The sequence below is a fragment of the Panulirus ornatus genome, unplaced genomic scaffold (assembly GCF_036320965.1).
Source record: "Panulirus ornatus isolate Po-2019 unplaced genomic scaffold, ASM3632096v1 CTG_7849_pilon, whole genome shotgun sequence".
Classification (NCBI taxonomy): Eukaryota; Metazoa; Arthropoda; class Malacostraca; order Decapoda; family Palinuridae; genus Panulirus; species Panulirus ornatus.
Window position 1 is genome coordinate 4,946 of NW_027265339.1, and position 24,739 is coordinate 29,684.

The following is a 24,739-nucleotide window of genomic DNA, read 5'->3' on the forward strand; positions in this document are numbered from 1 at the left end:
CATTTTACAACAAAATCAAGGTATTTTGTATATCCAATAAAGGTTTAAATGATCTTTTCTATGTAATGTTTGTTTAATATACTGTATATAACGTTTGATTAGCAAGGAGAAGTGGGAGACCAAATTGAAGGTGGAAGGATGGAGTGAAAAAGTTTTTGAGCGATCAGGGCCTGAACATACAGGAGGGTAAAAGGTGTGCAAGGAATAGAGTGAATTGGAATGATGTGGTATACTGGGGTTGACGTGCTGTCAATGGATTGAATCAGGGCATGTGAAGCGTCTGGGGTAAACCATGGAAAAGTCTGTGGGGCCTGGATGTGGAAAGGGAGCTGTGGTTTCAGTGCATTACACATGAGACTGAGTGTGAACAAATGTGGCCTTGGTCTTTTCGTGGCACTATTTCACTGGAGGGGGATGATGCTGTTTCCTGTGTGGCAGGGTGGCAACAGGAATGGATCAAGGCAGCAAGTATGAATATGTACATGTGTATATATGTATATGTCTGTGTATGTATATGCATGTATACGTTAAAATGTATGTATATGTGCGTGTATGGGCGTTTATGTATACATATGTGTATATGAAGGGTTCGGCCATTCTTTGTCTGTTTCCTTGCACTACCTTGCTGATGCGGGAAACAGCAATTAAGTATAATAGAATGAATAGATAATGAATGTTATAAAGTCATTAATCAAGTTAGCAGTGATCATGAATGTATTATAGTGTGGATTTCTGAAGTTTGTTTATTCTAGATATATGAAATTTTTATTCTTTGCCTTGTAATGTGATTATGAAAATACTGAACATTTATAATGAGCTCTTTACTACATATGTCGAATATCATTGTGCTGAGCAGCTTAACTTGGGTTTCTTTGATGTATTATTTTGGACTTCACCTTTCTTATGATTTGTATTGTTCATGAAATTTAATTTAAATGTTCATTAAAAATTTTGTTTTTCAGTAAATAGTATGCTTGCAGTATAAGGAAAGTTTTTTTTCTGTTTGCATGTAAACTATATGTTGGAGTGTTTAATGTTGTGGCAATATCCAGTTGTTTATTTTTCATATTATGTTTACTTGGAAACAGATTTGTTTTTCTGTTTTTCCATGTACAGATTTGTTTTTCTGTTTTTCCATGTTCAGAATTTTTTTCTTTCTCTGCATGATAAGTTAACTTGCCTACTATGTATTTTTACCAGAGTTTTAAGACTGAGTAGTTCTTGAGTCCAGAGAAAGACTAGCTGGTATTAAGTTCCATGGATTTGTTCACTTAAAGTTTTGTTTCCAGTTGATAACCTGATGTCATAACTATTAAAGTTTTCAAACTTTAGTAGTATAATCATTTCAGTTATTGTGTCTGAATGTCAAAGGTTAAGGTCTTTTTGAACGAAAGGCAAAATATTTCATGTCAGCAAATTTGACTGGCAGTCATATTATGTATTGTTTTTGGTAATATTCTTTAAGTAAGTATCTACCAATTTAGCATTTAGTTAAGAATTATTCTTATTCACTATTAAAGATTCTTGAGCTGACATATGTTTTTTCTTTTTGTGCTTATCAGAGGTGGCACTTCATTCCATGTAGGAGTAAATGCACTTAATTGATAACATTCATTTAAGGGACACTTATGATTCCATGTTTCTCATATATAATGTTTTATGAGTTTACAGCAACTGTTGTACCAATTAGACATGATATCATGAGGAGATGAGGTGGTTCCATAGGTATCAATAGATAATAAAATGTTTTATAATTCTGTTTATCTTTTATTCTTCCTTGTCTTATAGGGGTAGATAAGGCACACGCTTCAGAACATAACTCAAATCCTCAACCTATGCCAACTGTATTTAAGTTAAGCATAGACTTCTACATACATATAAGAGAACTTCCTTCTTTTCACTTTACAAGGCTGAATATTTAGGCTAGACCATTCATACAACCTATGCAAAAAATGTTTGTAGTTTATTTAGTGTAGTATCTTAGAATATCTCTTTTTGTTCTGCATGACCCTATCATCCTTTGAGATTTTCATTCATGCACCTTTGAGTTCTTCACACCACTTAACCCTTTTGCTTCTTAATTCTTCATTATTCTAATTCCAGTATTCCACACAAATTATCCATCTTTGTTGCTTTCATTTTTGGCTTAGCCAGATGTGTATATACTCTGGGTTGCAAATACATATATTATTGCTACTTGCAGGCTTCTTGGACACTCTACACCAAAATTTTTTATATTTACAGAGCATTCATTGGACCTTTGATTTTTCTCCTTTCCCCTAAATCATTATGGATGTACTGGGGATTGGGGAAACCCATGTACTTGGGCAGTTTGTGTGGGTTGAAAATAGAAATGATTAATGAAATTTATGGAAGGAGGAGTAGTATCGATGGAAATGAGCGAAAATTATCTGGGTAGAGGGATTGAAAGATATGCAATTCCACTGTCACCAAGTGTGTGGGAGGTTGTTACAGAACATGTCTTTATGTGCCTGTGAATATGAAGACTGTACAAGGTAACGATGAAATGTGAACGTGGGATGTGAGGAAATGGTGAGATAGTTGGTAAATAAGGAGTGCCTAGAGTAAATGAGAATGGAACTCATCTTGTGGATATTTGTGCTGAGAGGGGTTTATTCCTTTCAGCACAAGATGACCCACAGATATACATGGTTGAGGAATGATGGAAGAAAAGGGGAAAAGCTTTCATACACCATGTGGCATTGGAAGAAAGATTGAGAAAGGCCATGCTAGAAGCGAGGGTGGTGAGGGGATTCTTTGGAGAATGACAATTTTGCAGTTCTTGTGGAGATGAGGATCAGGAAGAAGTGGAGGTATGCTGTAAAGAAGAATGGAGAGGTAAAAGTGTTGGCGAGTGAAAAGATTAATTACAAATGCAGGAAGGAGTATGAAAGTAAGGTAACTGAAAGCTTAGATGAAAGTGCAGTAAATGTAGGGATGCAGTCATGTGTGAATGAGATGTTTGAAATGTTTTGAGAAATGCTATTAAAGGTTGTCAAATTAGTAGGTGGATACAAGATCATGAGATATAGAAATAAAGAGCAATGCATGCTTGATGGAAGAGATCAGAAATGCTGTTGAGAAGGTAACTATGGATTAGTCAACCTCCCTTCCCAGTCATTCTTGGATTTTCATACATCATATTCATTCTTTAATTAGTCTTATTTAATCATATCACATTTAAATACATTATTAAAGTGTCTTCATGCAAACATGATGAAATATCATGAGTTATCTTTATCGCAAGGTTAAAGATAATAGCATACTGAATGAGCTACATCCCAGCTGGAGGGGCTGATGTAGTGATTTGATGTAATAGTATGTGATCATCTTGTTTGTTTAAAGTATATATCCTTAGCAATACTAGTAGAGATCTTCTGTACTTCTTGTCTTCTCATTGACATCTTAAAGCTAAATATATAGTATATGTAAATGATCTCAATGTGTTGGTGTTTAACATTTGCCTATGTATTGGTTTTTTCTATTCATCAACATCTAGATTTGATTTTCCATATATGCTTTGATACCTTCTCTATTTTTGTCATGGGATGAACCTAAAGTATAAACAAAAGCAGGAATTCCTTTGTCAATTTTGGAAAAGAAATTAGCATCACACGCATACACATTTTTTTCATACATATTCGCCATTTCCCGCATTAGCAAGGTAGCATCAAGAACAGAGGTCTGAACCTTAGAGGAAAAATCCTCACCTGGTCCGCCTTCTCTGTTCCTTCTTTTGGAAAAGTGAAAACTGGAGGGAAGGATTTCCAGCTCCCCACTCCCACTCATTTTACTCACCTCTTATGACACGCAGGGAATATGCGGAAAGAACGAGTGAGGAAAGATTGACAAAGAGGATATATGTGTCAGAGGTGGAGGGAACATGGAGAAGCAGGAGACCAAATTGGAGGTGGAAGAATCGAGTGAAAAAGATTTTGAGCAATTGGGGCCTGAACATACAGACATATACATATATACACATGTACACATTCATATTTGCCTTCATCCACAGAAAACAGCATCGCTAACTCCTGCTTCAGCAAGGTAGCACCAGGGAAACAGACTAAAAAGGCCGCATTCATTCACTCTCAGTCTCTAGCTGTCATGTGTAATACACCAAATCCACAGCTCCCTATCCACATGCAGGTCCTACAGACCTTGCCATGATTTACCCCAGGTGCTTCACTTGCCCTGGTTCAGTCCATTAACAGCAGGTCGACCCTGGTATACCACATCATCCAATTCACTCTATTCCTTGCAAGCCTATCACCTTCCTGTATGTTCAGGCCCCGGTCACTCAAAATCTTTCTCACTCCATCCTTCCACCTCCAATGTGGTGTCCTGCTTCTTTTTCCCTCCACCTGTGACACATGTATCCTCCTTGTCAACCTTTCCTCATTCATTCTCTCCACATATCCAAACCATATCAACACACCCTCTTCTGTTCTCTCAACCCCACTGTTTTTATATCCACACATCTCTTACCTTTCATTACTTAATCAAACCACCTCAAAATATTGTCCTCAAACATTTCATTTTCAACACATCCACCCTCCTCCATACCACTGTATCTATATCCCATGTCTCGCAGCCATATTGTATAGTTGGAATTATTAGTCCTTCAAACATATCCATTATTATTCTCTGAGATAACGTTCTCTCCTTCCACACATTCTTCATTGCTTCCAGGACCTTCAGTCCCTCCCCCATCTTGTGACTAGCTTCCGCTTCCATGGTTACATTCGATGCTAAGTCCACTGGCAGATGTATAAAACACTTCACTTCCTCTAATTTTTCATGATGCTACCTCGCTGACATGAGAAATGGCGGTCAAGTATACAGTTGTTTAATTTGTTTATGGATGGGGTTGTTAGGGAGGTGAATGCAAGAGTTTTGGAAAGAGGGGCAAGTATGAAGTCTGTTGGGGATGAGAAAGCTTGGGAAGTGAGTCAGTTGTTGTTCACTGATGATACAGCGCTGGTGGCTGATTCATGTGAGAAACTGCAGAAGCTGGTGACTGAGTTTGGTAAAGTGTGTGAAAGAAGAAAGTTAAGAGTAAATGTGAATAAGAGCAAGGTTATTAGGTACAGTAGGGTTGAGGGTCAAGTCAATTGGGAGGTAAGTTTGAATGGAGAAAAACTGGAGGAAGTAAAGTGTTTTAGATATCTGGGAGTGGATCTGGCAGCGGATGGAACCATGGAAGCGGAAGTGGATCATAGGGTGGGGGAGGGGGCGAAAATCCTGGGAGCGTTGAAGAATGTGTGGAAGTCGAGAACATTATCTCGGAAAGCAAAAATGGGTATGTTTGAAGGAATAGTGGTTCCAACAATGTTGTATGGTTGCAAGGCGTGGGCTATGGATAGAGTCGTGCGCAGGAGGATGGATGTGCTGGAAATGAGATGTTTGAGGACAATGTGTGGTGTGAGGTGGTTTGATCGAGTAAGTAACATAAGGGTAAGAGAGATGTGTGGAAATAAAAAGAGCGTGGTTGAGAGAGCAGAAGAGGGTGTTTTGAAATGGTTTGGGCACATGGAGAGAATGAGTGAGGAAAGATTGACCAAGAGGATATATGTGTCGGAGGTGGAGGGAACGAGGAGAAGTGAGAGACCAAATTGGAGGTGGAAAGATGGAGTGAAAAAGATTTTGTGTGATCGGGGCCTGAACATGCAGGAGGGTGAAAGGAGGGCAAGGAATAGAGTGAATTGGATCGATGTGGTATACCGGGGTTGACGTGCTGTCAGTGGATTGAATCAGGGCATGTGAAGCGTCTGGGGTAAACCATGGAAAGCTGTGTAGGTATGTATATCTGCGTGTGTGGACGTATGTATATACATGTGTATGGGGGTGGGTTGGGCCATTTTCTTTCGTCTGTTTCCTTGCGCTACCTCGCAAACGCGGGAGACAGCGGAAAAAAAATATATATATATATATATATATATATATATATATATATATATATATATATATATATATATATATATATATATATATATATCCCTGGGGATAGGGGAGAAAGAATACTTCCCACGCATTCCTCACGTGTCGTAGAAGGCGACTAAAGGGGACGGGAGTGGGGGGCTGGAAACCCTCCCCTCCTTGTATTTTAACTTTCTAAAAGGGGAAACAGAAGGAGTCACGCGGGGAGTGCTCATCCTCCTCGAAGGCTCAGATTGGGGTGTCTAAATGTGTGTGGATGTAATCAAGATGAGAAAAAAGGAGAGATAGGTAGTATGTTTGAGGAAAGGAACCTAGATGTTTTGGCTCTGAGTGAAACGAAGCTCAAGGGTAAAGGGGAAGAGTGGTTTGGGAATGTCTTGGGAGTAAAGTCAGGGGTTAGTGAGAGGACAAGAGCAAGGGAAGGAGTAGCCCTACTCTTGAAACAGGTGTGGTGGGAGTATGTGATAGAGTGTAAGAAAGTAAACTCTAGATTGATATGGGTAAAACTGAAAGTTGATGGAGAGAGATGGGTGATTATTGGTGCATATGCACCTGGGCATGAGAAGAATGATCATGAGAGGCAAGTGTTTTGGGAGCAGCTGAATGAGTGTGTTAGTGGTTTTGATGCATGAGACCGGGTTATAGTGATGGGTGATCTGAATGCAAAGGTGAGTAATGTGGCAGTTGAGGGAATAATTGGTATACATGGGGTGTTCAGTGTTGTAAATGGAAATGGTGAAGAGCTTGTAGATTTATGTGCTGAAAAAGGACTGGTGATTGGGAATACCTGGTTTAAAAAGAGAGATATACATAAGTATATGTATGTAAGTAGGAGAGATGTCCAGAGAGCATTATTGGATCACGTGTTAATTGATAGGTGCGCAAAAGAGAGACTTTTGGATGTTAACGTGCTGAGAGGTGCAACTGGAGGGATGCCTGATCATTATCTTGTGGAGGCAAAGGTGAAGATGAAGAGAGAATGTTGGGGTGAAGAGAGTGGTGAGAGTAAGTTAGCTTGGGAAGGAGACTTGTGTGAGGAAGTACCAGGAGAGACTTAGTACAGAATGGAAAAAGGTGAGAACAAAGGAGGTAAGGGGAGTGGGGGAGGAATGGGATGTATTTAGGGAAGCAGTGATGGCTTGCGCAAAAGATGCTTGTGGCATGAGAAGTGTAGGAGGTAGGCAGATTAGAAAGGGTAGTGAGTGGTGGGATGAAGAAGTAAGATTATTAGTGAAAGAGAAGAGAGAGGAATTTGGACAATTTTTTCAGGGAAATAATGCAAATGATTGGGAGATGTATAAAAGAAAGAGGCAGGAGGTCAAGAGAAAGGTGCAAGAGGTGAATAAGAGGGCAAATGAGAGTTGGGGTGAGAAAGTATCATTAAATATTGGGGAGAATAAAAAGATGTTTTGGAAGGAGGTAAATAAAGTGCGTAAGATAAGGGAACAAATGGGAACTTCAGTGAAGGGGGCTAATGGGGAGGTGATAACAAGTAGTGGTGATGTGAGAAGGAGATGGAGTGAGTATTTTGAAGGTTTGTTGAATGTGTTTGATGATAGAGTGGCAGTTATAGGGTGTTTTGGTCGAGGTTTCGTGCAAAGTGAGAGGGTTAGGGAGAATGATTTGGTAAACAGAGAAGAGGTAGTAAAAGCTTTGCGGAAGATGAAAGCCAGCAAGGCAGCGGGTTTGGATGGTATTGCAGTGGAATTTATTAAAAAAGGGGGTGACTGTATTGTTGACTGGTTGGTAAGGTTATTTAATGTATGTATGACTCATGGTGAAGGGCCTGAGGATTGGTGGAAGGAATGCTTGCATAGTGCCGTTGTACAAAGGCAAAGGGGATAAAAGTGAGTGCTCAAATTACAGAGATATAAGCTTGTTGAGTATTCCTGTGAAATTATATAGGAGGGTATTGATTGAGAGGGTGAAGGCTTGTACAGAGCATCAGATTGGGGAAGAGCAGTTTGGTTTCAGAAGTGGTAGAGGATGTGTGGATCAGGTGTTTGCTTTGAAGAATGTATGTGAGAAATACTTAGAAAAGCAAATGGATTTGTATGTAGCATTTATGGATCTGGAGAAGGCATATGATAGAGTTGATAGAGATGCTCTGTGGAAGGTATTAAGAATATATGGTGTGAGAGGCAAGTTGTTAGAAACAGTGAAAAGTTTTTATCGAGGATGTAAGGCATGTGTACGTATAGGAAGAGAGGAAAGTGATTGGTTCTCAGTGAATTTAGGTTTGCAGCAGGGTGTGTGATGTCTCCATGGTTGTTTAATTTGTTTATGGATGGGGTTGTTAGGGGGGTGAATGCAAGAGTTTTGGAAAGAGGGGCAAGTATGCAGTCTGTTGTGGATGAGAGAGCTTGGGAAGTGAGTCAGTTGTTGTTCGCTGATGATACAGCGCTGAGGCTGATTCGTGTGAGAAACTGCAGAATCTGGTGACTGAGTTTGGTAAAGTATGTGAAAGAAGAAAGCTGAGAGTGAATGTGAATAAGAGCAAGGTTATTAGGTACAGTAGGGTTGAGGGACAAGTCAATTGGGAGGTAAGTTTGAATGGAGAAAAACTGGAGGAAGTGAAGTGTTTTAGATATCTGCGAGTGGATTTGGCAGCAGATGGAACCATGGATGTGGAAGTGAATCATTGAGTGGGGGAGGGGACGAAAGTTCTGGGAGCGTTGAAGAATGTGTGGAAGTTGAGAACGTTATCTCGGAAAGCAAAAATGGGTATGTTTGAAGGAATAGTGGTTCCAACGATGTTATATGGTTGCAAGGCGTGGGCTAGAGTTGTGCGGAGGAGGATGGATGTGCTGGAAATGAGATGTTTGAGGACAATATGTGGTGTGAGGTGGTTTGATCGAGTAAGTAATAATAGGGTGAGAGAGATGTGTGGTAATATAAAGAGTGTGTTTGAGAGAGCAGAAGAGGGTGTTTTGAAATGGTTTGGTCACATGGAGAGAATGAGTAAGGAAAGATTGACCAAGAGGATATATGTGTCAGAGGTGGAGGGAACGAGGAGAAGTGGGAGACCAAATTGGAGGTGGAAAGATGGAGTGAAAAAGATTTTGAGTGATCGGGGCCCGAACATGCAGGAGGGTGAAAGGCGTGCAAGGAATAGAGTGAATCGAAATGATGTGGTATACCGGGGTCGACTTGCTGTCAATGGGTTGAACCAGGGCATGTGGAGCGTCTGGGGTAAACCATGGAAAGTTTTGTGGGGCCTGGATGTGGAAAGGGAGTTGTGGTTTGGGGCATTATTACATGACAGCTGGAGACTGAGTGTGAATGGGTGGGGCCTTTGTTGTCTTTTCCTAGCGCTACCTCACACACATGAGGGGGTAGGGGGTTGTTTTTTCATGTGTGGTAAGGTGGCGATGGGAATGAATAAAGGCAGACAGTGTGAATTGTGTGCATGTGTGTATATGTATATGTCTGTGTGTGTATATATATGTATACATTGAGATGTATAGGTATGTATATTTGCGTGTGTGGATGTGTATGTATATACATGCGTATGTGGGTGGGTTGGGCCATTTCTTTCGTCTGTTTCCTTGCGCTACCTTGCAAATGCAGGAGACAGCGCCAAAGCAAAATAAATGAATATATAAATATATATATGAATATATATCCCTGGGGATAGAGAAGAAAGAATACTTCCCATCGATTTCCCACGTGTCCTAGAAGGCAAATAAAGGGGATGGGAGTGGGGGGCTAGAAACCATTCCCTCCTTGTATTATAACTTTCTAAAAGGGGAAACAGAAGGAGTCATGCAGGGAGTGCTCATCCTCCTCGAAGGCTCAGATTGGGGTGTCTAAATGTGTGTGAATGTAACCAAGATGAGAAAAAAGAGAGATAGGTAGTATGTTTGAGGAAAGGAACCTGGATGTTTTGGCTCTGGGTGTAATGAAGCTCAAGAAGAGCAAAGGAAGGTGTAGCACTACTCCTGAGGCAGGAGTTGTGGGATTATGTGATAGAGTGCAAGAAAGTAAACTCTAGATTGATACGGGTAAAACTGAAAGTCAATGGAGAGAGATGGGTGATTATTGGTGCCTATGCACCTGGTCATAAGAAGAAAGATCTTGAGGCAAGTGTTTTGGGAGCAGCTGAGTGGGTGTGTTAGCAGCTTTTATGCATGAGACCGGGTTATAATGATGGGTGATTTGAATGCAAAGGTGAGTAATGTGGCAGTTGAGGGTATAATTGGTGTGCATGGGGTGTTCAGTGTTGTAATTGGAAATGGTGGAGAGCTTGTAGATTTGTGTGCTGAAAAAGGACTAGTGATTGGAAATACCTGGTTTAAAAAGAGATATACATAAGTATAAGTATGTAAGTAGGAGAGACGACCAGAGAGTGTTATTGGATTACTTGTTAATCGATAGGAGCGTGAAAGAGAGACTTTTGGACGTTAATGTGCTGAGAGATGCAACTGGAAGGATGTATGATTATTATCTTGTGGAGGCGAAGGTGAAGATATGTACAGGTTTTCAGAAAAGAAGAGAGAATGTTGGGGTGAAGAGAGTGGTGAGAGTAAGTGAGCTTGGAAAGACTTGTGTGAGGAAGTACCAAGAGAGATTGAGTGCAGAATGGAAATGGTGAGAGCAGATGACATAAGGGGAGTGGGGGATGGAATGGGATGTATTTAGGGAAGCAGTGATGGCTTGCACAAGAAATGCCTGTGGCATATGAAAGGTGGGAGGTGGGCAGATTAGAAAGGGCAGTAGTGGTGGAATGAAGACATAAGATTGTGTAAAAAGGAGAGAGGCATTTGGACGATTTTTGCAGGGAAATAGTGCAAATGACGGGAAGATGTATAAAGGAAAGAGGTAAGAGGTCAAGAGGAAGGTGCAAGAGGTGAAAAAGAGGGCAAATGAGAATTGGGGTGAGAGAGTATCATTAAATTTCAGGGAGAGTAAAATGATGCTTTGGAAGGAAGTAAACAAAGCGCGTAAGACAAGAGAACTGCTATAACCAGTATTGCAAAGTATAAAATGCTGAAGAACAAGCAGAAAGAAATCCGATATAAGGAATACATGCAGATAGATAAAAGAAGAGAGATATAAATGAGGGACAAAATGTACATTATACATAGAACAAGCTTGATTTTGATATGGGAAAGACAAAACAGTAGCATTTTGTTCAGATGAGCACCGATAACTGTTAGGGAAATAACGAGAAAGGAAAAATGAGAACAACCAGACGAAAATTTGATGCAAATATCTACTTTGTGAAATATCTTCATTCTTCTCTGATATTTGAGTATCATAAGTATAAGAATCTTAATCAGTGGAAAATTCATTACTTTTGTGTCCATTGAACACACATGGAAGCTGATTTGGACATACTATTTTCTTAAACATATACTAGTTTGTTAGTATTTTTCCTGTATACGGAATACATCAGAGAATTGTGCCGTGAAATAGGAGCGAGAACGTAATAAGCGAGGAATTAATATAAACTTGCAGCACCTCTCCATTAACAGTATAATTTGTTTCTGTAGTTCGCTCACATGGCTTCATAAACAATGTAAACTCTGTATCATGTCAAGATAACCTGAAAGTAACAGGACTTCCCAGTTAGAAGGTATGTTCGAAATTTCCTGTTGAGGAACTTTCGCAAATGCCTGTAGACCAAAGAAATGTTGCGCCTGTTACTTCAAATTGGTCAGTGTCATATTCCAATTGTTTAAATAGTTGTTTTGTATCAAGAAATATAAAGATTGCCTATAATATGTATATTCGAGTAATATTATTGTTTTTATCTGGGAATGAATGCAGCTCTGCCCGGGGGGGGGGGGGGGGGGGGGGGGGAGGCCCGGACAACCACAAGCCTTGTTATTCATTTACTTATTTTCTTGGACGCATTTAAGTGTTACTTAATTATAGCAAGATAACGCTGTTGTCGTGGTCCTTAACATCATATTCTAAATCATGTAAAAATACCAAATGGACACTTATTTCCTGAAGCATTACTTTTAACATGCTTATTTTGATAATTATTGCCATGATATTTTAAAGTAAAAATTATAGTTTTAGTTTTTCAAACCAAAATTTAAGTATCTTTACCTATATCTGCAACAAATATACGGTTAAAGTTGAAACAACCGAACCGCTCTGTATGGCCTGTTAAAACGACCCAAATTGCTTCACCCCACTGAACTCATCTTTGAACCGTGAATGAACTCATGAATTATCGATTCATTTTATAATTATCTGATGAAAGAGCTTATTATGTTTATATATATTCTTTGTGTCTTAATATTCGAAGAGATTTTATTGAGTTTGTTCGCGAAATGATGAGAAAGGCATGAAAAAAATCAATATTCAATTGAAGGTTAGTGTTCGACGCAGCTTCGAATCTACAGCATTCGAGGCTTCAAGAACAAGCTCTTACCCATTGCAACCTCTTTGACCATCAGCTCCGGGCAGGGTAAGTTCTTCCCTTCTCTTGCCTTCATTTTGTATAGTTGGTGTAGGGAGTCGGTGAAATTAAACTCCAATTACCAACGGTTCCATGCAGAACATGCTGTATATATATATATATATATATATATATATATATATATATATATATATGCAGTCCAGAGTATATTGATGATCAGTTTTGGAAATATTCTATTGGATCCGAGTTAGAGTACTCTAGATTTTTCATTGATAAGTCCCTTAAGTTAGCAAAGAAATGATTTTATAGAGTTGAGGCCAAACCTTCCATTCATACCAAAAATCTTTGAGTTCCCCCTTTTAATGATAATTCCCATTTTGCTTAAATCCTTTAATGTAAATGTTGCCTTCAGCAACAATAATACTATAATGAATATCTTAATCCGGAATTCACCAGAAAATTCTCCTTGGCGCATCTTTAAAGTGCCATGTAGAAATTGGTAAGTTTTATGTTGGGCAGACTGGTAAGGATCTTTGTTTGACTTTAGCAACATGAGTTTAAGAACGAGACAAGAATCAAATGTCTTGTTTAATCACGTTAAAAACTATGATCATTGTATTGACTGGATTAATGCGATCTCGGTTCTCTGATTTTATTACCACGAGAAATATCATTGAATCTTCTATTATTAAATGCAAAGAATTGTCTTAATATTAGTGATGGTCTATACAAACTGGATAACTTTATTGTTGATGAAATTTGTAAAATAATAAGTTTGATACTCTCGATGTCTGTCTTGTACATTGTTGACCAAAAGCATCCTAGGTAAGTCTCTTGGTTGTATATCATCAACTGACTTATTTCTCTCTTGTGTCTCTCCTGTTGTGATTATTACACTCACTGGGAACTTATCGTGCTATTTCATCTTTCTACTTATCATAGTACGTTATGATGGGTGTACAACATAAGTACATAGTACATTGATGGGTGTACGCCATAATAAGGTACGTAGTACATTATAATAGGTTATTTTATCTTTTTTTTTATTATACTTTGTCGCTGTCTCCCGCGTTTGCGAGGTAGCGCAAGGAAACAGACGAAAGAAATGGCCCAACCCCCCCCATACACATGTATATACATATGTCCACACACGCAAATATACATACCTACACAGCTTTCCATGGTTTACCCCAGACGCTTCACATGCCTTGATTCAATCCACAGACAGCACGTCAACCCCGGTATACCACATCGCTCCAATTCACTCTATTCCTAGCCCTCCTTTCACCCTCCTGCATGTTCAGGCCCCGATCACACAAAATCTTTTTCACTCCATCTTTCCACCTCCAATTTGGTCTCCCTCTTCTCCTCGTTCCCTCCACCTCCGACACGTATATCCTCTTGGTCAATCTTTCCTCACTCATTCTCTCCATGTGCCCAAACCACTTCAAAACACCCTCTTCTGCTCTCTCAACCACGCTCTTTTTATTTCCACACATCTCTCTTACCCTTACGTTACTTACTCGATCAAACCACCTCACACCACACATTGTCCTCAAACATCTCATTTCCAGCACATCCATCCTCCTGCGCACAACTCTATCCATAGCCCACGCCTCGCAACCATACAACATTGTTGGAACCACTATTCCTTCAAACATACCCATTTTTGCTTTCCGAGATAATGTTCTCGACTTCCACACATTCTTCAAGGCTCCCAGAATTTTCGCCCCCTCCCCCACCCTATGATCCACTTCCGCTTCCATGGTTCCATCCGCTGCCAGATCCACTCCCAGATATCTAAAACACTTCACTTCCTCCAGTTTTTCTCCATTCAAACTCACCTCCCAATTGACTTGACCCTCAACCCTACTGTACCTAATAACCTTGCTCTTATTCACATTTACTCTTAACTTTCTTCTTCCACACACTTTACCAAACTCAGTCACCAGCTTCTGCAGTTTCTCACATGAATCAGCCACCAGCGCTGTATCATCAGCGAACAACAACTGACTCACTTCCCAAGCTCTCTCATCCCCAACAGACTTCATACTTGCCCCTCTTTCCAAAACTCTTGCATTTACCTCCCTAACAACCCCATCCATAAACAAATTAAACAACCATGGAGACATCACACACCCCTGCCGCAAACCTACATTCACTGAGAACCAATCACTTTCCTCTCTTCCTACACGTACACATGCCTTACATCCTCGATAAAAACTTTTCACTGCTTCTAACAACTTTCCTCCCACACCATATATTCTTAATACCTTCCACAGAGCATCTCTATCAACTCTATCATATGCCTTCTCCAGATCCATAAATGCTACATACAAATCCATTTGCTTTTCTAAGTATTTCTCACATACATTCTTCAAAGCAAACACCTGATCCACACATCCTCTACCACTTCTGAAACCACACTGCTCTTCCCCAATCTGATGCTCTGTACATGCCTTCACCCTCTCAATCAATACCCTCCCATATGATTTACCAGGAATACTCAACAAACTTATACCTCTGTAATTTGAGCACTCACTCTTATCCCCTTTGCCTTTGTACAATGGCACTATGCACGCATTCCGCCAATCCTCAGGCACCTCACCATGAGTCATACATACATTAAATAACCTTACCAACCAGTCAACAATACAGTCACCCCCTTTTTTAATAAATTCCACTGCAATACCATCCAAACCTGCTGCCTTGCCGGCTTTCATCTTCCGCAAAGCTTTCACTACCTCTTCTCTGTTTACCAAATCATTTTCCCTAACCCTCCCACTTTGCACACCACCTCGACCAAAACACCCTATATCTGCCACTCTATCATCAAACACATTCAACAAACCTTCAAAATACTCACTCCATCTCCTTCTCACATCACCACTACTTTATCACCTCCCCATTTGCGCCCTTCACTGAAGTTCCCATTTGCTCCCTTGTCTTACGCACTTTATTTACCTCCTTCCAGAACATCTTTTTATTCTCCCTAAAATTTAATGATACTCTCTCACCCCAACTCTCATTTGCCCTTTTTTTCACCTCTTGCACCTTTCTCTTGACCTCCTGTCTCTTTCTTTTATACATCTCCCACTCAATTGCATTTTTTCCCTGCAAAAATCGTCCAAATGCCTCTCTCTTCTCTTTCACTAATACTCTTACTTCTTCATCCCACCACTCACTACCCTTTCTAACCAACCCACCTCCCACTCTTCTCATGCCACAAGCATCTTTTGCGCAATCCATCACTGATTCCCTAAATACATCCCATTCCTCCCCCACTCCCCTTACTTCCATTGTTCTCACCTTTTTCCATTCTGTACTCAGTCTCTCCTGGTACTTCCTCACACAGGTGTCCTTCCCAAGCTCACTTACTCTCACCACCCTCTTCACCCCAACATTCACTCTTCTTTTCTGAAAACCCATACAAATCTTCACCTTAGCCTCCACAAGATAATGATCAGACATCCCTCCAGTTGCACCTCTCAGCACATTAACATCCAAAAGTCTCTCTTTCGCACGCCTGTCAATTAACACGTAATCCAATAACGCTCTCTGGCCATCTCTCCTACTTACATAAGTATACTTATGTATATCTCGCTTTTTAAACCAGGTATTCCCAATCATCAGTCCTTTTTCAGCACATAAATCTACAAGCTCTTCACCATTTCCATTTACAACGCTGAACACCCCATGTATACCAATTATTCCCTCAACTGCCACATTACTCACCTTTGCATTTAAATCACCCATCACTATAACCCGGTCTCGTGCATCAAAACCACTAACACACTCATTCAGCTGCTCCCAAAACACTTGCCTCTCATGATCTTTCTTCTCATGCCCAGGTGCATATGCACCAATAACCACCCACCTCTCTCCATCAACTTTCAGTTTTACCCATATTAATCGAGAATTTACTTTCTTACATTCTATCACATACTCCCACAACTCCTGATTCAGGAGTATTGCTACTCCTTCCCTTGCTCTTGTCCTCTCACTAACCCCTGACTTTACTCCCCAGACATTCCCAAACCACTCTTCCCCTTTACCCTTGAGCTTCGTTTCACTCAGAGCCAAAACATCCAGGTTCCTTTCCTCAAACATACTACCTATCTCTCCTTTTTTCACATCTTGGTTACATCCACACACATTTAGGCACCCCACTCTGAGCCTTCTGTAAGTTTTGTAGAGGTTAAATCTTCGTCGAGTCGAGGCGTGAACCACCGACATAAATAATTGACATGACGGTATGTGGCAGACTGGAACCCTCCCTCCGACTTATGTCAGGATAGGGAGCATTTGGTTCCTTAGGGAGCGCTATGCTCTCAGGGTATTGCTAGCCGGGAAGCCATAGTTTTGTCAGGGAGTGATTTGCCGTAGCACCTTAGAGAGAGGGAGAGAGAGAGAGAGAGAGAGAACCCAGCGCGTGGCAGTAAGACACTGTTTTGTGTTCGGGAATGACTAGCTCGTTATGATGTGTCAGGCATCTTGGTCTGTCTTGGAGTGATCTGCCGCCGTGTATCAGGAAGGAAAGTGCCAATGCGCCAGGACATTAGGTGGAGACGCATGTCAGCTGGTGAGATGGTCGTTTGAAAGTGAACGGCTTTGATGTTAGGGGACGCGTTGGGCGTTGTTGTTTCATTGTTGAGGGGGGAGAGAACCTCTCGTCGTGTGCCAGAGAACAACAGGCCGCAGTGGTAAACTATCGTACATCGGGGCATAAGCCCACGACGTGTGCTCGAATCGAAGCCACTGACGTCTGTCAGGGAGTGAGTAGCGTTCCTCCACCGTCAGATAGGTAGCCGCCCTTGTGTGCCAGGGAGTTGGTGAGAATAGTGTGTTCTAGAGTGAGGTGCCAACATGTGCTAGAGACGGAGCCAGACAATCTGTCAGTGTGAGCAGCCATTCTTTGCCACGATAGTTTGTTAGGAAGTGAGCAGCAGTTTTGTGTTGTCGCCACTGTAGTAGTGTGAGACAGAAAGCCAGCCTTGTGCATCAGGGAGTTAGTCATGTATTGTCATGGTGTGAACTACCCACGTACGTTAGAAACAGAGCTACTGACGTGTTTTTGCCTCTGAAGCGTGTGTGTCAGGCAGGAAGTAATGATAACGGAGTTAGGCAATGTAGTGTATCATGGAGTGAGCTACCAATGTGTATGAGATACGATGCAACTGTCGTCTGTCAGGGAGCGAGCAGTGTTTTTAGTGTGTCAGGTAGGAAACCATATCTTTGTGTGTCAGAGAGAGAGAGAATCGAATTTGGTCTGCCATGAAGTGAGCTACCGACACACGTGTGTTAGAGACGAAGCTCATCGATGACTGTTGGAGAGTGGGCAAAGTTTTCGAGTTCGTCAAAGTGATGTGTGGTGAAGTAAGCTACCGACGTGTATCAGAGACTGAGCCACCGATGCCTGTCGATAGTGAGTAACGCTTCCTTTTCCCCTTTATAGTGTGTCGGGTAGGAATCCGCAATGTATGTGTGTAAACGAATTAGTCGAAGTAGATTGTCGAGATATGAACCAACGACGCCAAACTAAAGCGTTCCTTTAGGACATTTGATCCAGCTAATGCCAGACGATTATTTTCAACTTACTTGGTTTATGGGTTGTGAAAGTAAAGATCTACATCCAGACTTATATTCAGGCTAACGCTAGACGGTTTTATATAGGTTTTGTGGGGCACATAGGATATCAGAGTAGAGTTTTTACCTTGAGAATTTTCTTCTGGCCTAACGCTTGTGCGGGCTTCATGGGTCATCAAAGTAAAGCTGCTCATTGGTAACTTTACTCTGGCTTAGCCAGACGATTTTATTTAGCTGTTGAGGGCACCACAGGTTATCAAAGCAAAGCTTTACTCTTGAGTTTATGCTGACCAGTGCCAAACGATATTTTGCAGCTCTATCGAGCTCCAAGGATCATCAAAATAGGATTCACCTAGGGAATTATATATTTGTGGTCGATGACTTGCGATTATATTTAGCTTTTAGAGTGATGTGAGCTTTAGGTATTAGGCAGAAGGTTGTTTGTTAGGGAGCGAGTTGCCGGAGTCTCCCAGGGAGACAGCCACTGCAGGGAGTAAAGCACCGACGCGTGGCGGTGGCTGACACCCTACTGTCAGAGAGTGAATTGCCAGCATGTGTTAGGCGTAGTCGTCAATCTTGGAGTGTACTGACATCCTGTATCAGGAGAAAATGGGCCAACACGCTCCAGGATATGAGGTGCTGACGTATGTCATCTGGTGAGACGTCATTGGAAAAAGCGGCTTTGATGCTTCAGGGAGTGAGCCGTTCCTGTTTAACAGGGAGCGAATACCTTGTGTGTCAGCGAACAGGCCATCTTAGTGCACTATCGTACATTTGGACGTATATGTATATACTCGTTACTAAGATGTCTTGATTAGGGCATTCAGATGACCCTTCTGCCTGGGACTCTCCACAAAAAAGTAAATCAATCAGGAGAGTTGGCATACGTGGCTTGGAAATTTCCGTCGACAAATGTTGTTTCAGGAAATACCACATTAAAAGCAGGACGAGTATATTGCTCATGTTTTAGTATGGTATGTTTACACTCTTCTGTTGATTCTGTGTCCACCTCTCATTGCACGTTAGGGAAGTACTCCATGAACATAATGTGGTTATTGAAAACCATCAACGCAATTCCACTTTCTATGGTGAGTGTGGTAAATGGTGAAACAGATTGTTAGTCCTGGCTACGGCCGTCCTGGCAGATATTTTATCTATAAATCGTGATAAAAATGTCGTTGAATTTCCACCATCAAGGACAAAATGTGTTCCTTAAGATTAGTTTTTTTTTTCAGTCGTGGTTGACCAAAGAAAGACAAACAAGTAAAACATTGTTTAGAAATTGACAGATGTCAGAAGAGTCGGAATACATTATAAACGTGGACGATGTCTGAATCCGAATTGTTACATTGGCACTGACATGGACGGACTCACGTTTACACTATACAATATTAACAAAAATAATTTTCCCGCATAGATTTTTTAGTAACATGTGCATGTAGTACAATTACATGGAATATTAGTAAGTGTATAGTCAAAAGCGAACGTTACAAAATGATAAAAGGCCATGCACGTCATTTCACTGGATTGAGACAACGCTTTGCGATACAATGAAGCCCTGCTTCTCCCTGGAGATGGCGGACGAGTGCGTTTATTGCGGAATCGAAGATTATTATGTTTCTGGTTCATACGTTCATTTCCTGGGTTGTTGTGGTGAGTGACAGTATCGCGTTAAGGGTTCCGGCAAGGGTAGTGGTGGAGGAGGTTTCAGGGTACTAGAGAAGAGGTAAGAATCTGGTCACTGGGACACTCGGGGTAAAACTCAATTTGCTCACACAAGTCTTGTGGTGGTGGAAAGGGAGGATATGTGACCACAAGTGACTGGTCGTCAGCTCGGTAGCTGCCAGGTGGTTTCGTGCTCCCGGATCTGAGTTGACTGATTTCTGCATAAACAAAGGTCTTATTTCTAGTCAGGTAAGAGTAACATTTGTAGATCTATGGTTGTAACCAATGTAGAGTGAGTGGTGAGCTATAGTTACGTGTACTTAATGTAATTACAACAGGTAGAAAATGTAGAGAACAATGAACTCTGTAGACAGAGACTTCGAAGTATATTGCTACAGCTTATGATTGTTCATCCTGGAACGTGTAACCCGCCATGGACGTTATTACAGTTAATATGGTTTTGGTAAATTGATAGTTTAGCTCATCCGAATGACGTTCTTTGTTTTGGATATGCAAAATACAAACAGTAACTGACCACCGGGTCCCTTTGAAGTTTCGTGTTGCCAGTGAAAGAAATTAGAAATTGTGGTAAGAGTTCGCCCCACTGCCTAACCTCCCCTATACGTGGTCACTTCATGTGTTTTCACACCAGCAGACCACAATAATAATGGCACATTTCCATTATAATCATCTGCTTCTTGGGAGGTTAGGTAAGATTTTCATAGGCTACGGTCGGGTGGGCGGGGAGGTACTGCACTGGGTCAAGGTGAGGTAGGCTAGAATAGGCGGGTGAGTGTTGGCTACCAAAGTGGATCATTGTGAGGTAGGTTTAGGTTCGGTCAGCCGCGAAGTGGTGGCTACTATACTAGGTCGCGGTGAGGTAGCCCAGAAATGGCAGGTGAGTGGTGGCTTCTGTACTGAGTTATGGTGAGGTAGGTTGGGTTGGCTGGCCTGGGAACGGTAGCTCGTTTACTAGACCGCATCGAGGTAGGCTAGGGTGAATCGGAGAGATGAGAGGTTGGTGCTCAGAGGTCGCATGATCTCTCTCCTTGAAAATGTGTTCTCCATATTGGGCATCGCACATGAAGTTGAGCTGTTCTCAAACACCATGAAGTGGAATAGAAGAAGTTTGGAGAGCGGTAACCTTAACGACTTAATGTAAGTTATAAGAGTGTATGAAGAGGAGTGGAACATGGCAGCAATGGTGAATGATGTATAGAGAATGAAATACCTGCATCGGAGTTTATTATCAGCCAAATCCGAAGTGTCTGTTCGCGGGTAACTATACATGGGTATGCGTAAGTTTTGATTAACAATGAAGTAGGCAATATATTTGAAAATATTTGTCATTATTGTAACCTCATTTTCATATTAAAGGTATTACGTAGATTGTAAGTTATGAAATTAGGCTTTTAACTATCTAAACTTGATAATTGAAATTTAGATTTTCAGTTCAGGGAACTGAGTGTCCATTCTTTGTGAACATGGTTGTATTTTATTGTTGGCAGAGAGAACATGAGCGGCAGCGGCAGAGGCAACCCCCTCCAGCGAACGTGATAGGCATAAGACGTTTTTCCGTTGAGCCGCAGGCTAATTTTGCACGACAAAGGAACACACCACAGAACTCCCGCGAGGAATGAACGCCTGAGGGAACAGCACATTCTGAGTGAAACAGAATCTGGTCTGAAGCAGTGTTCACGGAGGAGATGTGTATATCCAACTCTCATGGTAAGGTTCACTGCTGGAGGAGTAACTGTAACCGATATGACGTTGAGAACTTGTTCAAAGACTTAGAACGGCATAGTTATAGTAACCAGAAATTCATGTTGGTAACCAAAAGTTGATATTCTGTTTATAAACCACTATTGTTATAAATCTTGCCGAATCACTACGATAAGCGTTAAAATCATAATGTTTCGCAGGCACATATGACCGAGCCAGCATGAGCGAGGAGGCCCGTTCATATCACTTTACATGTTTCATGTAGAGGAGAGTGACATTACATGGCCTGGGTGACGTTTTCCACATTGGAGGTTGCTTTACTGCAACGACTGTTCCAGTAAGTGCTGGAGGAACGTTTCTACCGTCTCTGCGAGCGAGGAGTTTACCTCTCCATGCCGGGCCTGTCATTTCTATTAACGATTGGTGCCCCGTCCACACTGCTCGTGCCGTTCAACAAGACACCCTGTAGCTCCTGGACAAGCCAGCAATGAACAGACCAAATTATCATTGAACATGTTTGGGCAAAAATGGTGTACACCTGGCAATCAGGTGACAAGATGACTAGCCATCAACTACTGAACCACGTCCACGCCTTTCAGGAACTCTGTAGGCTGGGCGGTGTATTAAATTGTACCTAAAAATTGGGTTTCATTAGTCTTTATAAATTGATTGGTTTATTATTGCTTAATACATATAAGTGTCAATAATAAGCATAAGACAATGTATACTTTTACGATATGTAGAGGAAAATGAATGTTTGATTTACGTTATGAAGGTTGTTCATGTCGCCAATATATTCTGTTTTGTCTTTCCAACTGTAAGGAACGATTAACGTTTGATAACGATTGCAATAAAATATTTGGTTGATTGTGTTTATGTATATTGTTTTCATGATGTACTGAATGTCGAACCTCCCACAACACAACAACGCATCAGTGTGATTCGAAAGAAGAGTCGTCAGTGAAGAGAGAGAAGTTAATGATTTCAGTGTCGGCCAACTTTATCGCTGACGAATGATGGAGTGTATCAATATCCTGCTTACGAGGAGGACAGGCAGGAGTGTTCATGAAAATGTATTATAACGGGGAAACCGTGTGGCATAATTGTAACCTATTTGCAGAATTGATATCATCAGTGTTCAGTTAAAAAGATATCTTGCTGCGCAGATACTTGACCGTACTACTGCAGCACTTAGTTCAGTGGTTTGCATTAACCACTTGCAGCCATCACCTACCTCAGCTTTATAGATATCACACCCTCTCCAACTGAAATGTCCGAGGTACATTTTGATTGTTAGGATAATGAATGAGCATGAATGTCAAGTCGATTATCGTAGAAATTGGTGGTTTGGAAATTTTCTTTTTATCCACGAAGGATAATGACCCTATAATTGTATACATTTTTTTTTAATTTTATTTTGCTTTGTCGCTGTCTCCTGCGTTAGCGAGGTAGCGCAAGGAAACAGACGAAAGAATGGCCCAACCCACCCACATACACATGTATATACATACACGTCCACTCACGCAAATATACATACCTATACATCTCAACGTATACACATATATATACACACATATACATATATACACATGTACATAATTCATAGTCTGCCTTTATTAATTTCCATTGCCACCTCGCCACACATGAAATAACAACCCCCTCCCCCCTCATGTGTGCGAGGTAGCACTAGGGAAAGACAACAAAGGCCACATTCGTTCACACTCAGTCTCTAGCTGTCATGTAATAATGCACCGAAATCACAGCTCCCTTTCCACATCCAGGCCCCACAGAACTTTCCATGGTTTACCCCAGATGCTTCACATGCCCTGGTTCAATCCATTGACAGCACGTCGACCCCGGTATACCACATCGTTTCAATTCACTCTATTCCTTGCACGCCTTTCACCCTCCTGTAAGTTCAGGCCCCGATCACTCAAAAGCTTTTTCACTCCATCTTTCCACCTCCAATTTGGTCTCCCACTTCTCCTCGTTCCCTCCACTTCTGACACATATATCCTCTTGGTCAATCTTTCCTCACTCATTCTCTCCATGTGACCAAACCACTTCAAAACACCCTCTTCTGTTCTTAACCACACTCTCTTTATTGCCACACATCTCTCTTACCCTTACATTACTTACTCGATCAAACCACCTCACACCACATATTGTCCTCAAACATCTCATTTTCAGCACATCCACCCTCCTGCGCACAACTCTATCCATAGCCCACGCCTCGCAACCATATAACATTGGTGGAACCACTATTCCTTCAAACATACCCATTTTTGCTTTCCGAGATGATGTTCTCGACTTCCACACATTCTTCAAGGCTCCCAGAATTTTCGCCCCCTCCCCCACCCTATGATTCACTTCCGCTTCCATGGTTCCATCCGCTGCCAAATCCACTCCCAGATATCTAAAAACACTTCACTTCCTCCAGTTTTTCTCCATTCAAAATTACCTCCCAATTGACTTGACTCCTCAACCCTACTGTACCTAATAACCTTGCTCTTCTTCATGTTTACTCTCAACTTTCTTCTTTCACACACTTTACCAAACTCAGTCACCAGCTTCTGCAGTTTCTCGATGAATCAGCCACCAGCGCTGTATCATCAGCGAACAACAACTGACTCGCTTCCCAAGCACAACAGACTGCATACCCCCCCTTTCCAAAACTCTTGCATTCGCCTCCCTAACAACCCCATCCATAAACAAATTAAACAACCATGGAGACATCACACACCCCTGCCGCAAACCTACACTCACTGAGAACCAATCACTTTCCTCTCTTCCTACACGTACACATGCCTTACATCCTCGATAAAAACTTTTCACTGCTTCTAACAACTTGCCTCCCACACCATATATTCTTAGTACCTTCCACAGAGCATCTCTATCAGCTCTATCATATGCCTTCTCCAGATCCATAAATGCTACATACGAATCCATTTGCTTTTCTAAGTATTTCTCACATACATTCTTCAAAGCAAACACGTGATCCACACATCCTCTACCACTTCTGAAACCACACTGCTCTTCCCCAATCTGATGCTCTGTACATGCCTTCACCCTCTCAATATATACCACAAATATAGAAGAAAAAAAAATTGTTCTGTTTCACAAGCCTTCAGCATAAAAGTATGGGTATATATAAAGGAGAAAGTATGGATAACTTCGGTAGACTTACTGTACCACAAAAGCAATAATGGTTTATATGAAGGAATTGGAAGGAAATATTTCGGTCCAGTATGGAAACTGGTTATAAAAGGGATAATTTGTGCTAATATGAAATTTTGCAAAGGAAAAATGTACAAAGATAGACCTGTGTTCCCAATAGTACGAAGCATATTAATTTTCATTAGAATGAGGGTATCACATCTAAAATGCAGAAGCTTAAACATTTTTGCAGATACAAAAGAAAAGTATATTAAT

General features: G+C 41.2%; 1 long non-coding RNA gene across 9 annotated transcripts; it reads left to right on the forward strand.

The window, feature by feature from the left end:
- The first annotated feature begins 12,263 nt into the window (after window positions 1–12,263).
- LOC139748554 (uncharacterized) lies at window positions 12,264–22,179 on the forward strand. Of its 9 annotated transcripts, none has more exons than XR_011712732.1 (3): window positions 12,264–12,382; window positions 21,094–21,313; window positions 21,508–22,179. It is a non-coding gene; the product is annotated as an uncharacterized lncRNA (long non-coding RNA). The 9 variants fall into 9 exon arrangements; XR_011712740.1 differs by lacking the exon at window positions 12,264–12,382 and adding an exon at window positions 12,814–12,833; XR_011712734.1 differs by lacking the exon at window positions 12,264–12,382 and adding an exon at window positions 17,088–17,109.
- Window positions 22,180–24,739: the final 2,560 nt, after the last annotated feature.